Consider the following 15,024-nt stretch of genomic DNA (forward strand, 5'->3'; position numbering starts at 1 on the left):
CCTCCGCTTCTATTGGCCGCCTTCCGCGTGACGTCGATGTGACGCCGAACGTCCCTCCCACTCCAGGAAGTGGACGTTCGCCGCCCACATCGAGGTCGTATGGACGGGTAAGTACGTGTGACGGGGGTTAATCGTTTGTGCGGCACATTCAACAAAATTGAACGTGCCGCACATACGATGGGGGCGGTTATGATCGCATACGATATCGTATGCAGAATCGTAACATGTAAAGCAGGCTTAACAGATATAAATTGTTTGTTAGACCAAATATGTTTTTAAATTAATTTTATCTTGTTCTCTTAGGGCCTTTAGTGATTTGGATTATAGGACATTAGTTTGTCTTCTGGGCTCAGAAGAGGGCATCTCAGAGAATCTATTCTAAGAACTTATCATTTGATTTTCGCCAGTTAAATGTTAAATGGTTTGGTTATAGAGGTGTAGTTTGGAAGGAGCTAAAAAATGTTTTAAAAAGTTAGATGGATCAAAGGCCTAGCCCTAATGCAATTATTATTCATGCAGGGGGTAACGATTTGGGAAAAATCAGGACGCTCGATCTTTTGTCTGAGATGCGTTCTGATTTTTTCTTATTCCAAAGCTGGTTTCCGGGGACGGTTTTTATCTTCTCGGAAATAGTCGTTTAGCATGGGCCAGCAAAGAATTACTGTTTTTGGAAAGGGTAAGAAAAAGAGTGAATAGGGTAATGTGTAAATATATGTTAAAAGTAGGAGGTTTTTCTTTCAGGCACATTGATCTAGAGGGTTTTTTACCTGGCATCTACAGGAGAGATTTAGTCCACTTATCTGAGATTGGGTTGGATATATTTAACCCCTTCAGCCCCGGGGCACTTTCCGTTTTTGCGTTTTTGTTTTTTGCTCCCCTTCTTCCGAGAGCCGTAACTTTTTTTATTTTTCCGTCAATCTTGCCATATGAGGGCTTGTTTTTTGCGGGACAAGTTGTACTTTTAAATGAAACCATAACTTTTACCATATGGTGTACTGGAAAACAGCAAAGAAATTCCAAGTGTGGAAAAACTGCAAAAAAAGTGTGATGGCACAATAGTTTTTGGGATGTTTTATTCACGGTGTTCACTATATGGTAAAACTGATGTATGGGTATGATGCCTGAGGTCGGTGCGAGTTTGTAGACACCAAAGATGTATAGGTTTACTTGTATCTAAGGGGTTAAAACAAATTCACAAGCTTGTCCAATAAAAGTGGCGCACGTTTTGTGCCATTTTCCGAAACACGTAGCGTTCTCATTTTTTGGGATCTATGGCTCAGTGATGGCTTATTTTTTGCGTCTTGAGCTGTCGTTTCTAATGGTACCATTTTTGTGCAGATGCTACATTTTGATCGCCTGTTATTGCATTTTGCGTAAAACTTGCGGCGACCAAAAAGCGTAATTTTGGCGTTTGGAATTTTTTTGCCACTACGCCGTTTACCAATCAGATTAATTGATTTTATATTTTGATTGATCGGGCATTTCTGAACGCGGCAATACTAAATATGTGTATATTTATTTATTTTTTAACCCTTTAATTTTCAATGGGGGCAAAGGGGGGTGATTTGAACTTTTAGGTTTTTTGTTTTTTTTTTTTTATTTTTTAAAACTTTTTTTTTTTACTTTTTTTTTTATTTTACTAGTCCCCCCTAGGGGGCTATAGCGATCAGCAATCTGATCGCTCTTATCTATCTGCTGATCACAGCTATACAGCTGTAAACAGCAGATTCAGTCACTTTCTGTTTCTCTCTGCTCGCGGCCGAGGGAAAACGAAAGTGAAACTTCATAGCTGCAGGCATCATCACATGACCCTGTGCTACGATGGCAACCACCGAAAGTCATGTGATCATGCACGTGACTTCCGGTGGGGGCGGCGGTAAGTAAAAAACATGGCCGCGCGCATTTAGATCTTGCTGCCAGACTTTGGCAGCGAGATTTAAGGGGTTAATGGCCGAGGGTGGAAGTGATTCCACCCGCGGCTAGCAGGCACACATGTCAGCTGTTGAAAACAGCTGATATGTGTGCCGAGCGCCGCCTGCCCGCGGCAGGGGGCGGGGCTTAACGGGACACGCTCCATGACGGATATATCCGTCCATGGTCGTGAAGGGGTTAATGTGGGAATTCAATCAATTATTGATAAATGGCGGTGGTGTTTTTTGGGGGGGCCATGACTCTGCGTGTCATGGCTTATGGGATAATTGCCCAGCTAGTTGCTGGGTGGATTTGGTCATCATTTATGGTTTTTTATGGTCCAATGTATTTATATGGAAATTATTTATTTGTTATATTTATTGGAATTTTTAGTAATCCCTTAATAAACATCTCACGGCCTATTTCTTCCAAATTTAGTGTGTCTTGTGTATTTATTTTTATTTAATTATTTTAAATGGGAGTGGGTCTTGTGCTACCATGACAGGGCCCCCCACTAGCTGGGTAGCTTGAGGGACACATGGTCGCACAGACCCCCTCATTTAATTTTGAATTTTTTACTTCAATTACTTGTTATGGGTATTTTTTATTACTATAGTGGACTGTGGTTATTCAAGGGTTAATTATTTTTTTTTCCCCCTAGTCAGCTGTGGTAATCTGCCACGAGCAGGTTTAAACCAGTTTTGGTCAGTTTGCATTTGAGCAGGTTTTTGGGGACATTTCATTGGCTGTCAGTAAAAAGTGCGGGAAAGAAGAGAGTATTTAAATACCTTGATTGCGGCATCAACTGTTAGTCGCCGCACGATTAAGAAGAAAGAAGCACCCGCCCTCCCGCCCTTTGGATCGAACTGTTAGGCTTTGTCGTGTTGTTTATTAGTGGGATAATCGCCCAGCTGGTTGCTGGGTGGATTTGATCATCATTTATGGTTTTTTATGGTCAATGTATTTATATGGAAATTTACTTATTATATTTATATTTATTGGAATTTTTAGTAATCCCTTAATAAACATCACGGCCTATTTCTTCCAAATTTAGTGTGTCTTGTGTATTTATTTTTATTTAATTATTTTAAATGGGAGTGGGTCTTGTGCTACCATGTATCTTAAAACTAATGTTTAACTGCTGCTGCTAGAATGTACAGCTAGGGATGTAGCAGAGCCAGAGCAGTGCAGCAGTCTGTGTCCTCTAGCATCCGGCAGTTTCAAGTGTATTTTACTGTATTTTATTTATTTTATTGTATACTGGATATTTTATAGTATAACCTGTCATGTGTGACTAATGCATAATCGTGGAAACTAAAGCATGGGAACGTTAAGTAGGATTGTTAGCAGATAGGCATCAGAGTAAAAGAAGGTTTTACTATGCACAGTGAATAGATACTTCCTGGTTGCTGAAGAACCAAGAGCCAGGATGGAAGGAGTGTCAGAGAGCAGAGGGTTGGATAGTTAGACAGGCCAGGAAGAAAATCGGTTCTGCAGAGAGGTTCCTAATTTGAGCATGAGCCCTGCACTAGGATCCGTCATTGTGTCCTGAGCCTGCGGCTTGCCTTGTAACAACAACTAACCTGATTGATATCACCACACCTCGCACGACTCAGTCTCTGCGTGAAGCTCACAGTGGGCGGTCATTATTCCATGGCCATGCGCTGTCTTCAGATATAGCAGAGCGGCAATCATTGTGGGACCTTGTGTGGATTATGTCGGACCTGGTTGTTTTTGGGATTAATAAATTGATGAAAAAGGGTTGGGTTTTTGTATTTTATTTCAGATAAAGGATTTTTTGTTGTTTGTATTTATTTCTTTTCACTTACAGATTAGTAATGGGGGCGTCATAGACACCTCCCATTACTAATCTAGGGCTAGGTGGCAGCTGTGGGCTGCCATTAAGCCCTTATTGTTAACCCAATTGACGCCGCACCAGGGCAATCAGGAAGAGCCAGGTAAAGTACTGGGATTGTTGCATCTAATGGATAGGCAATTCTGAGCCACTGCAGACTGCTATTCTTAGGCTGGGGGCTCAATAAGCATGGGTCTCTCCAGCCTAAGAATTCCAGCCCCCAAGCTGTTGGGCTTTCTTGTGGGGACAGCACCCTGCTTTTCTTTAAATTATTTACTTAAATCATTGGTTTGTTTTTTTTAAAAAAAAAAGCTGCATGGGATTCCTCTTATTTTGATACACAGCCTAGATAAGTGCATGGCTAGGGGTTGCAGCATGTAGCCATATGCATTATCTGTGCAGGTATCAATATATATGGGAACCGCACGTCATTTTTTAAATTTATTTATTTATTTTACACCAGTATTACACTGTCAGAGAGGGTGGAAGCACGGTCTGACTGTAGCCAATCAGAGACGCCGGTGCGTGGGGAAAACAGTGATGTATGAGGCATATTTAGAGGACCCGGAAGTAGCCCTGCTGCCACAGGGAGACTCAGTAAGCATGTCCTACTTTATTCTGTCCTTATTTTATTTATTTTGCAGGCCCCCTACACCATTTTATAACACAGTAGCTGTAGTACCCTGTGTTGCCCAGGATTGTAACTGTCTCTCTGTCCCTCTCCCTGTCTCTGTCTCTCTCTCTGTCTGTCTCTTTGTCTGTCTGCCTCTTTCCCTGTCTTCCTCTGTCTCTTTCCCTGTCTGTCTCTTTCCCTGTCTGTCTCTTTCCCTGTCTGTCTCTTTCCCTGTCTGTCTCTTTCCCTGTCTGCCTGCCTATGTCTGCCTGCCTGCCTATGTCTGCCTGCCTGCCTGCCTATGTCTGTCTGCCTGCCTGCCTATGTCTGTCTGCCTGCCTGCCTATGTCTGTCTGCCTGCCTGCCTATGTCTGTCTGTCTGCCTGCCTCTGTCTGTCTGCCTGCCTCTGTCTGTCTGTCTGCCTGCCTCTGTCTGTCTGTCTGCCTGCCTCTGTCTGTCTGTCGCTATCTCTGTCTGTCTGTCGCTATCATATTACCTCACACAGAAGCTTCTTATACTATGAATGTCCTTTGTTTTTATAGCAACCAATCACAGCTCCTATTAATGACCTGTACCTCCCAGCTCCATTGACTTTAATGGAGGAAGGTTTTTTGAAGAGTAACTGTAAAGCGTGGGATTAAATTTTCCCATCAAAACATAGTCTATGACGTTCCCTGAGTCACATGAGGCATCTGTGCAAAATATCGCTATTGTAAATGCGATGGTGCGGATTCCTTTAGCAGGGACACACACATACACCATGTGCAGAATTATTAGGCAAGTTGTATTTTAGAGGATTTTTTTTTTATTTTTGATTAACACCTATGTTCTCAATCAACCCAAAAGACTCATAAATTTCAAAGCTTAATATTTTTGGAAGTTGGAGTGGGTTTTTTTTAGATTTGGCTATCTTAGGAGGATAACTGTTTGTGCAGGTAAATATTACTGTGCAGAATTATTAGGCAACTTATTAAAAACCAAATATATTCCCATCTCACTTGTTTATTTTAACCAGGTAAACAAATATAACCACAAAATTTAGAAATAAACATTTGTGACATGCAAAAACAAAACCCCAAAAAATTAGTGACCAATATAGCCACCTTTCTTTATGATGATACTTAACAGCCTACCATCCATAGACTCTGTGAGTTGCTTGATCTGTTTACTATCAACATTTCGTGCAGCAGCCACCACAGCCTCCCAGACACTGTTCCGACAGGTGTACTGTTTTTCCCTCCCTGTAGATCTCACATTTTATGAGGGACCACAGGTTCTCTATGGGGTTCAGATCAGGTGAACAAGGGGGCCATGTCATTATTTTTTCATATTTTAGACCTTTACTGGCCAGCCACGCTGTGGAGTAGTTAGATGCATGTGATGGAGCATTGTCCTGCATGAAAATCATGTTTTTCTTGAATGATACCGACTTCTTCCTGTACTACTGCTTGAAGAAGTTGTCTTCCAGAAACTGGCAGTAGGTCTGGGAGTTGAGCTTCGCTCCATCCTCAACCCAAAAAGGTCCCACAAGTTCATCTTTGATGATACTAGTCCATACCAGTACCCCACCTCCACCTTGCTGGCGTCTGAGTCGGAGTGGACTCTCTCTGCCCTTTACTGATCCAGCCTCTGGCTCATCCATCTGGCCCATCTCATTTCATCAGTCCATAAAACCTTTGAAAAATCAGTCTTAAGATATTTCTTGACCCAGTCTTGACGCTTTATCTTATGTTTCTTCTTCAAAGGTGGTCGTTTTTCAGCCTTACTTACCTTTGCCATGTCATTACACCACAACCCTCCTCATTACAGAGATGCACATCACCTGATTTACTTAATTAGTAGTTGGCTCTCAAGCCTATACAGCTTGGATTAGGACAACATGTATAAAAATTTTCATGTGATCAAAATACTCATTTGTCTAATAATTCTGCACACAATGTACACTCAGCTTTATATATTAGATAAGTTTTGCCTCCCATTGGGTTCGGCTAGGATCGTCAATTGGATCGGCGATCTGATCGGTGAACCCAGGCCGGTTCGGTGATCCCAACCCGATCCGGTGATCCCAACCCGATCCGATCCTTGGCAGGAGATCACTCATCTCTAGCACCCGCTATATTTTTGTGAGCATTGGATGGGGTGATAGCTTTCATTGGGTGTTCTATCTTGACATGTCAAAACTTCAGAAAAAAAGGTATATGAAAAGAATAATGAAAGTGACAGAAGTGTGAAGAACTGTCTGGTAGCAAGCTTTACTGGATGAACTTTACCAAGTAAAACCCAACCATGCAGATAATTTTCTTCCAGTGAATGGTGTACTACACATATATAGTAATGTATGATAAGAAAGTATTTGAATGTTTCCATCTGGTTGATTGAAATACCAGATGAGACCCCAATTTCAGAACTGATGATATGTGAACCTTGCTTTATTAAAAGGGTAAGCTCAAGTGAATCGGTTTGACTATGCATAATTTCTTGATGTGGAGCATTGTTCTTTCCACCATTGCTCCATTCATCTGCAGATTTTAAATTGTCGATAATAGCTAGCTTTAAGATTATTTTCATTTCAAATATATTAAACGCGATTTTAACAGTCCCTAGTTCTTAGTGAACTGCCCTCTAAATGCCTGATGTGCTCACCCTCCATATATTTTGAATTAGGTTATACAATTCTAATTCAAGCATATAAAATTTTATATGCATTTAACCAGTCAGGCTTCAAATTTGGTGTCAGGCTTCACTAAGCCAATTTAAAATAGTTAATACAGTGTTTGGTATAAAGAAAAAAAAGAGATAAAAAAAGTCAAAATTCACATCCTTAAACTAACACAGTATAGGACCCTAATGATGCACACTACTGTCAAATTTGCTGATATTTTAGATATCCATCTTATATCATTAAAATATGAAGTAATGTTTTCAACACATACTACAGGAGAGCTAAAACCCAAAAGAAATCTACATCACTTCATATGAAGTCTGAAGGTGTCAACGTTGCTATGAATATGCTATTCAATGTCTAGTTTTAACACCAACAGGGGTCACATCCCAATTCTTTTGAATATTTTGTTGAAATGAGCAAATTGTAGTTTCATCAATCATGTCTTGTTAGAAGCATGCATAAAAACTTAGCTTAAATGTGCTTTTCCACTGAATTTGACAGCTTCTACGAAGAAGAAGAAAAATGGAAAAAAATATAGCATTGCTACAAGTCAATTGGCAGCAAGCATATAATATTACTTTAATTAAGTCCCCTTTAAGCCAATCAACATGTATGTGATTAATATGGGGTAAAACATGGAAATCAGATGTATGGTCCACCCTAACTGAAAGTCGATCGTCACAGATTTGGAACTCTGGCACAAATTACTTCAATACTTTAATGATTGAGACCAATCTGGAGGTCATACCTAAGTGATGCTTCACACCAGCTCATATTGCCCATGCAGTTCCTGGGAATTCCCCTATTTGCTTCAAAGGTTGACCCACTATAGGCGACTGTGACACCATTTCCAGTGTCCCCACACTGTCCTGCCTCGCTCCCCCTGCAGGGATACTGGCATACTCACCCTCCTGGTCACTCAGTGGTGGTTTCTGTGCCCCTGGTTTCTGCTGCCAGCTCCCAGGGCCTGTTCACGCTGTAGAGGTGTCACACTTAGGCCTCCTTCACTCATCCATGAAAATCACGCACGTGTTTCACGAACATGTCAAAGGTGCTTTTTCCCCTCTGTGAGCTGTGTTTATGGCACTACATGTGTTATCCGTGTGTTATCTGTGATAACACACGGAGAACAAGACCTTTCAACTCACGTGTCCCTGGCATCACTGTCTGTGGTGCTGAACTTCGGTCTCCAGCCCTGCAGACTCCCCACTGCTACTGCTTCCGGCCGCAGTGAAGTGAATATTAAATGAGCATAATGAGCGGCGGTCGGCAGCAAGTGACAGCAGCAGCAGAGACAGGAGGGCAGGAGGTGAGTAAAGATTTGTTATTGTTTTCTCCGGCGCGTGTCACACAGGACCGCATCCACACTACATCTGTGTGGTCCGTATGCGGGCCGTGTGACACCCGTGATGCCGGAGAAAACGTCGACATGTCTACGTGTGGAACACATGGACACACGTATGCTCCACACGTACACACGTTCCATGGCAAAACACGCACGTGTGCACAGACCCATTGATTTTAATGGGTCTACGTGTGCCCGTGTCTCCGGTTCGTGCAGGAACGAACCTAACACGTGCCAGAGACACATGCGTGTGAAGGGGGCCTTATGGTGTGTGCTTGCAAGCGCAACTATTCTGAATAGACCAGCGCACCCTACACCAGAAGTGCCTCTCACCTAGAGGTGAGCGATCGTGATCAGCAAAGGTCGAAAAATTTTAAAATCGCACAATCTTTGGCCGGATCGGATTAGGATTAGAGATGAGCGAACCGGTCGCGGTTCGGCTTGAGGTCGGTTCGCCGAACGGAGCTCCCGTTCGAGTTCGGTTCGTCGAACGTTCGACGAACCGAACTCGAACCAATAGGCTATAATGGGAGGCAATCACAAACACAGAAAAATGCATTATAAATGTACACATACAGTTAATAAACATTGCCATAATACTTACCGATCCCCGCGATCCCTCCTGCACTCTGTCTCCTGCCGCTATTCCATCCGATGATCGCTGAATCCTCCTGGTGACCGGCACTGCCAGCAGAGATGCAGGACCTATCGTGACGTCAAAATAGCCATGTGACCAGTCACGTGGCTATTATCTCATTGGCTACAGACTGATCACATGACTATGACGCGTCATGTAGGACCTGCGAGTGCATCTGTCCGGTACACGGTGCACATTTGTGTATCGCCGTGTACCGGCGACATGCTCTAGCACACGGTCGACTCCCCGTTCTGTTAGGGACCGGCTGACACAGCCGGTCATTAACGGAGATCACCGTTGCCATAGCAACGCAGTTAGCGGTGACGCTACCGCTAACCGCGGCTCCGGGAGCACCGTTGCCATGGTAACGCGTCTGTCAGCGTTACCGCTGGTACCGCTAGCAGCACTGATCTCTCACGGAGTGAATGCTCCACGGGAAGCAGCGTCTTTCCCCATGCAGCAGTGATGTAGCAGAGCTGCATTTGTTGAACGAGAAAGACAGAAGACCATGGATCGTGGAGGGCTGACAGGGGGTAATAAAGATGGAGTCTCTAATGTGTCTGTGTATTTATTTCTATTAAAGTATTTTTTCTCTGTGTCGTGTCTTTTTTTTAACCCTTTATTGGAGATTCTTAATGGTCGGGTCAAACATGCCTGACATTAAGAATCTCTGGCTTAATACTGGCTAGTAAAACAAAGCCAGTATTAACTCATGATTACCCAACAAGCCACCCTGCTCCAGGGCTGTTGGAAGAGTTGGATACAGCACCAGATGATGGCGCTTCTATGAGAGCGCCATTTTCTGGGGCGGCTGCGGACTGCAATTCGCAGCAGAGGCGCCCAGAAACCTCGGGCTAACCTGTGCTGCGGATTCCAATCCCCAGCTGCCTAGTTGTACCTGGCTGGACACAAAAATGGGGCGAAGCCCACGTCATTTGTTTTTTAATTATTTCATGAAATAAGTGAAATAATTAAAAAAAACGGGCTTCCCTATATTTTTGGTTCCCAGCCGGGTACAAATAGGCAACTGGGGGTTGGAGGCAGCCCGTGGCTGCCTGCTGTACCTGGCTAGCATACAAAAATATGGCGAAGCCCACGTCATTTTTTTGGTGGGCAAAAAACTTCTGCATACAGTCCTGGATGGAGTATGCTGAGCCTTGTAGTTCTGCAGCTGCTGTCTGCTCTTCTCCATACAGACAGACAGCAGCTGTAGAACTACAAGGCTCAGCATACTCCATCCAGGACTGTATGCAAAAGTTTTTTGCCCCCTGAAAAAATGATGTGGGCTTCGCCATATTTTTGTATGCTAGACAGGTACAGCAAGCAGGTACGGCTGCCCCCAACCCCCAGTTGCCTATTTGTACCCGGCTGGGAACCAGAAATAAAGGGAAGCCCTTTTTTTATTATTTCATGAATTTCATGAAATAATTAGAAAACAAATGACGTAGGCTTCGCCCCATTTTTGTGTCCAGCCAGGTACAACTAGGCAGCTGGGGATTGGAATCCGCAGCACAGGTTGGCCTGAGCTTTCTGGGCCCCACTGCTGCGAATTGCAGTCTGCAGCCGCCTCAGAAAATGGCACTTTCATAGAAGCGCCATCTTCTGGCGCTGTATCCAACTCTTCCAGCACCTGCCTGCTATACCTGGCTAGCATACAAAAATATGGCGAAGCTCAAGTTTTTTGGCAAAAAAAATAAAAAATGCTTCCCTGGATTTTCCATTGCCAGTGAAGGTAACACCAAGCAGTGGGGGTTAGCAGCCAGTAGCTGCTTGGATTACCCTTAGCTAGCAATACAAAAAATGCAGCGGGAGCCCATATATATTTTTTTAATTATTTATTTAAATAACTAAAAACAAAATGGGCTTCCCTGTATTTTGATTGCTGGACATCACAGTGCTGTAAAAATAAATCTTTAAAAAAATGACGTAGTGCTCCGCGGTATTTTTGATTCTCAGCGCAGATAAAGCAGACAGCTATGGGTTGCCACCCCCATCTGCCTGCCGTTACCTTGGTTGGCAATCAAAATACAGGGAAGCCCATTAATTTCTATTTAAAAAATAGTTAAAAAAAATGACGTTGGGTCCCCCCATTTTTGATAGCCAGCTAGGGTAAAGCAGATGGCTGTAGCCTGAAAACCACAGCTGGCAGCTTTACCGTGGTTGGTTCTTTTTTATAATTATTTTATAAATATTAATAATTACACAATAAAAGTAGGGTCCCCCCGAAATTGGATCACCAGCCAAGGTAAAGCAGACAGCTGTGGTCTGGTATTCTCAAGGTGGGAAGGTCTGGTGGGTGTGGTGCAGAGTGTTCCTACTGTTTTGATTAGCTTGTTCTTAGCAACACCAAAGGTCAGGTACCTGTAACGAAGGAGGAGATGGATATCATGCAGAAGGGCAGATTGCACAATATCCCTTTAAGCCAGGGCGTCACAAAATTGCCAGGGAATCAATCGCTCGGCGCTCACGGTACAGTCTAGGCTGAATTCCAGAGCTCAGGTGAGAGCTCCAGAGTGCAATGCAGGTAACTGAATCCAGGCTTGGCATTACTGGAGATTCCTCCGGTAGCCAGTCTGACGCTGCTTGGGTGGATTACATTGGACCTGCAGGGATGTTTATTGGGTTAATAAATTGGTGAAAGAGGCTGTTTTCTTTATTTAAAGTAAAGGATTTTTGTGTCTTTTTCTCTTTTTACTTACAGGGTTGGTAATGGCGGGTCTCATAGACCCCTCTCCATTACCAACCTAGGGCTTGATGGCAGCAGATGTTTGACAAATCAAAGCTGTCTTTAACTCCATATACTGTATTACACCGATTGCCACTGAACCAGGGAAATTGGGATGGGCCAGGTAAAGCGCCAGAATTATCATATGTAATGGATGCGACAATTCCAGTGTGGCTGTGGGCTGCTATTTGTAGGTTGGGGAGGGCCCAATAACAATGGGCCTTTCCAGCTTGTCAGTACCAGCTTCCAGCTCTCTACTTTATCTTGGCTGGGTATCAAAATTGGAGAGAACTGCACTATTCTTATTATTTATTTAAATATTTGAAAAAAGCTGCATTGTGTCTCTCATATTTTGATACGCAGCCTAAATAATACTCAAAGCGGGGGCTTCAGCCTGTAGCTCTCTAATTATCTGCACTGGGTATCAATACTGTGCCATTTTTTCCAATTCTTCAATCCGACAGTCTGGCAGTTCAGCAGCGAGTTCCACTTTCACTGAGGGCAGCAAGGAGCCTTGGGTATGAACTCCGGTGACCTACCTGCCAGGTTGCCGGACTGCTGTTGCACCATGTTCCACAATACAACAATTCGGCAGTCAAATCACTGGATGTCCCACTGGTGACTCCCTAGTGCCCTTAGTGAAAGTTGAACCCCGCTACTCTCAGAGAAAGTTGAACCCATTGCTGCATTGTCAGATTACGAGACATGGCAGTACAGCAGTCCTACAATCCAGCAGTCAGGTCACCAGTGTTCACACTCGGGGCTCCCACTGCCCTTAGTGAAAGTTGAACCTGCTACTCTTAGTGAAAGTGGAACCCACTACTGAATTGTCATCTGGCCATATCCTGCTATCCGACAGTCCGGCAATCCGGCAGTGGGTTCCATTTTCACTGAGAGCAGCTGGTTCAACTTTCTCTTAGGGCAGCAGGGAGCCCCGAATGTGAACTCCGATGGCCTGACTGCAAAATTGCCATACTGCTGTGAATGCCAGATTGCCGAACTGCTGTGGCACTGTGTCTTGCAATCCGGCAGCATGTTAACCGGCGGACATTTGGTATTGTGGGAACCCAGCTATGAACTCCAATAACCTGGCTGATATCACCACTTCTCACACCCAGATCCCATGCTGCCCACAGAAGCTGCATTGATCAGTCGCGTTTTCCATCACTGCAACCTCTGGATGCAGCAGAGTCAGAATTGTCGTGAGACGTCGTGTGGATTACGTTGGACCTGTGGGGGTGTTTTGGGGGTTAATAAACAATAAAAAGGGTGTGGTTTATTTTAATTTAAAATAAAGGATTTTTGTGTGTTTATGTTTTTTTTTTCTTTTTACTTACAGGGTTGGTAATAGAGAGTCTCATAGACCCCTCTCGATTACCAACCCAGGGATTGATGGCAGCTGTGATTTTTTTTAAAAAATCACAACCTTTACTAACCCCTTATATTACCCAGGTTTCCACTACACCAGGACATTTGAGATGAGCATGGTAAAGGGCCAGAATTGTCTCCTCTTATGGATGCATCAATTCCAGTGCAGCTGCTGGTTTCAGGCTGGGGAGGATCCAATAACCATAGGTCTCTCCAGCCTGAGAATACCAGCCCTCAGCTATCTGCTTTGTCTTGGCTGAGTATCAAAATTGTGTGTGTGGGGGGGTCCACACGCTGATTTATTAAATTACCGTATTTTTCGCTTTATAAGACGCACCTGATTATAAGACGCACCCCCAAATTTGGTGAAGGAATAGAGAATTTTTTAATAAATGGGGTCCGTCTTATAATGCCAGTGTCCGTCTAACAAATAATATAGGGTATATGTCCCTCATAGCCCCCTCATCTTAAAATTAGCCCCCTTAATCTGCATATGGCCACCTTATATTGAACACGTCCCCCAGTGATGCCACATTTCCCCTATGGCTGGCACACATCCTCTATGGCTGGCACACGGCCCCTGTGGCTGGCACACAGGCCCACTGTGGCTGGCACACAGGCCCACTGTGGCTGGCACACAGGCCCACTGTGGCTGGCACACAGGCCCACTGTGGCTGGCATACAGGCCCACTCTAGCAGGCAGACAGGCCCACTCTAGCAGGCAGACAGGCCCACTGTGGCAGGCAGACAGGCCCACTGTGGCAGGCAGACAGGCCCACTGTGGCAGGCAGACAGGCCCACTGGGGCAGGCAGACAGGCCCACTGGGGCAGGCAGACAGGCCCACTGTGGCTGGCAGACAGCCCCACTGGGGCAGGCAGACAGGCCCACTGGGGCAGGCAGACAGGCCCACTGGGGCAGGCAGACAGGCCCACTGTGGCTGGCAGACAGGCCCACTGTGGCTGACAGACATCACCCTCTGTTACATATCGCCCCCATGTTGCTGCTTTTAGTAAAATAAACTCTTTCCTTACCTTCTGCAGCACTGTCTTGTCTTGTGTCTCCCTCCTCGGGGTTGAGCTCCTCCAGTATCTCCTGCACTTCCTACTTCTAGTGCAGGCCATGTGATCGGGACAGCAGAGAGATATCTCTGCGTGCCTAATCACAGCAGCAGGAGGGAGACCGGGCAGACGCTGGAGGAGGTGAGTAAAGAGTTTATTATTTTACTATGGGCAGCAGCACGGGAGGCTATAGCTAACACAGGGGGAGGGGGATCCTGTGCAATCAAAGGTAAGCACAGGCAGATATAATATGTGCAGCTCCCCCAGCCCATCAGCGCGATGCAGTTTCAGCACCACGCTTCTGATGGACAGCGGGTGTGCATATTATATGAGCGGGAGCAGGAGATGAAACGCTGCCGCTTCCAGCTTTTCATGCCCCCAGCAGCCCCCAGCACCGCTCCAGAGCTGCCCGCACCTCCACTAGACTCTGTGTATATATATATATATATATATATATATATATACACACACCCCCTCCCGTATATTCGGATTATAAGACGCACCCCCTACTTTCTCCCAAAATTTGGGGGAACAAAAGTGCGTCTTATAAAGCGAAAAATACGGTATATATGATAATTTAAAAAAAAGCTGCATGAGGTCCCTTGTATTTTGATACACAGCCAAGATAATGCATACAGCTGGGGGCTGCAGCCAGTAGCCATCTGGTTTATATGCGCTGTGTATCGAAATACAGGGGACCCTATACTATTTTTTTTAAAAATGTATTTATTTTTACACACCACTTTCTGATGCAGACAGCTAGTTTGAGTGCAACTAATCAGAGATACCTGCACAGCGGGTGGGCAGGTAAACAGGACTGCAACCAATCACAGACACTGTTACAG

Source organism: Anomaloglossus baeobatrachus, chromosome 7, assembly GCF_048569485.1.
Source record: "Anomaloglossus baeobatrachus isolate aAnoBae1 chromosome 7, aAnoBae1.hap1, whole genome shotgun sequence".
In the NCBI taxonomy this organism is placed as follows: domain Eukaryota; kingdom Metazoa; phylum Chordata; class Amphibia; order Anura; family Aromobatidae; genus Anomaloglossus; species Anomaloglossus baeobatrachus.